Below are 2,055 nucleotides of genomic sequence, written 5' to 3'. Positions count from 1 at the left end.
ACTTGCCTGGGTGCTGACGCCGGCCCTGCTGATGAGAAACACTGTATGCTGCATGTGGGCACCCTCCACCTGCTCAGGGCCCCGCACTTGCCCAGGTGCTGACACCGGGTCTGCTCATGAGAACTGCTGCATGCTGCATGTGAGCACCCCCCGCCTGTTCAGGGCCCCGCACTTGCCCGGATGCGGACGCTGGCCCTGCTCATGAGAACCGCTGTATACTGCGTGTGGGCCCCCCGCCTGCTCAGGGCCCTGCACTTGCCTGGGTGCTGACGCCGGGTCTGCTCATGAGAACCGCTGCATGCTACGAGTGGCTCTGCTAAGTGGATCACACTCACCCATTCAAGTCTATGGGAGTATAAAACATCGGCCTGCACTCGGATGACATCGGAGAGCAGTCCCACATCCGTGGACTCACACAATGGAGGAGACGGAGAAATTAAGTCTCTGTCTCCTCCGCACCTGTGACATGGTTCTCTCATGAGAGGGAAACAGAGCACTGACACTGGTGAGAGTCTGTATAAAGAAAATTAGGGGTCGCTCACTGTAAAAACAGGTGCTCTGAAGAAATAGATTGGTTTGAGTCTGATCTGAATGTCATTAACATAATGGATCCGATTCTCTCACAGAGAACAAACGCTGTGGCCCCGGCCTCACACTGATCGATACAAACCGATCCCTGCTGCTCCAACCGGAGATTAGTGGGGTGACAGCACCACCCGGTGTGCGATTGTGGTACTACAGGAGCGTATGAGGCGCCAGCGCTAACACAGAGCAGCAGAGCCATTATTGTGGGTGCACTGGGCTCATTGATGTGGGGGGTGAAGGCGTCTGGTCTGACCCCACAGAAGAGCGACTCTAGCTATGGACTATGATAATAGGTAGGTGTCAGGACACGCAGAAGGTCGCAGCTCGCTGTCTGTGGGGCGTACTAAGTGCCCATCTATAACTTCCTGCAGTCCTGATAGTTTGTCACAATGTATCAGTGCAGGATGTTTCTCTCACAGAGGATTGTGTAGGCTAGATACAATTGTAGCAGACCCTCAGCTGCGGGAAGTATTGGGTCTGAAGGGGTTTCCAGTCTTTTGGTTTCATCAACTATATTTCCTTTCACTGACAGCAAACAGGGATCCTGAAAATAGTGCGAGTGAGGGGGAAAGCAAGAAGGTAGAGCTGCGGCTGTGTAATGACCCCTGGGACCCCCGGGCGATGCATCAGGAGGTGCTGTTCCCGCTGTGTCCGGGGGTGGCACTGTCGCCCTCTCATCATCTTTGTGTAGTTATTCACTAATTTATTTGTTCTGTTTTCTGAATTAGATTTTTCCAGAAAGCGGAATATTTATATTTAGGCTGCAAAGCATCATCCATCCAGGCGGAGACTGTCAGCAAGCATGAATGTCTAAAGGGTCTACTCTGGGGTACTGCTTACGTTGAGTTAAAGGAAGATTACTCTGGTGGGTGCTGCCCTTTAAGGCCATGCTGGGACCTTTCGTTCATTTCGGTGGTTCTACACATCTAGTGAAGTGCACTGCTTATGGTTATAGCGCCACCTGCAGGTCAGTAGTCAGTAATTCTTTATGTTTTCTTTATCTATGGTGCCAGCTACTGGTCAATAATGTATTCACTATTGTATTTCCTTTCGTTGCAGTGCCACCTCCTGGTCATCAGTCCACACAGCAATGTATTAACTTTGACTCTAGTTCCCTCTACTGGCCTCCAATGCACATAGCAGTTTATTTACCGTAGATACAGTACCACATTTCTGTGAGTGTTTTTCTCTTGGATACAATGCCATCTGCTGATCATTGGAGCACATAGCAATATGGTTTCTTTCATTACTGTGCTCCCTGCTGGAAACTTATGCAAACAATAATGTGCTTCCTTGGGTTATACTGCCACCTTCTGGTTATTATTGCACAAAGCAATGTGTTTCCTTTGGTTATACTTATATACTACTTCTTTCTTGTTATTATTGCACACAGCAATGTGTTTCCATTGGTAATAGTGCCACCTGCTGGTTTATATTCCACACAGCAATGGGTTTCCTTTCACAGTAGTG

The 2,055-nt window shown here is 49.3% G+C and overlaps 1 long non-coding RNA gene across 1 annotated transcript; it reads left to right on the top strand.

Moving 5' to 3' along the window:
• Positions 1–746: 746 nt before the first annotated feature.
• LOC141153156 (uncharacterized) lies at positions 747–1,752 on the top strand. Its single transcript, XR_012247246.1, has 3 exons — positions 747–878; positions 1,314–1,552; positions 1,645–1,752. It is a non-coding gene; the product is annotated as an uncharacterized lncRNA (long non-coding RNA).
• Positions 1,753–2,055: the final 303 nt, after the last annotated feature.

The sequence above is a fragment of the Phyllobates terribilis genome, unplaced genomic scaffold (assembly GCF_046119375.1).
Source record: "Phyllobates terribilis strain yellow unplaced genomic scaffold, ASM4611937v1 Scaffold_7__3_contigs__length_470593459, whole genome shotgun sequence".
In the NCBI taxonomy this organism is placed as follows: Eukaryota; Metazoa; Chordata; class Amphibia; order Anura; family Dendrobatidae; genus Phyllobates; species Phyllobates terribilis.
Note: the sequence above shows the minus strand (reverse complement) of the source record. Positions and strands in the feature narration are given on the sequence as shown.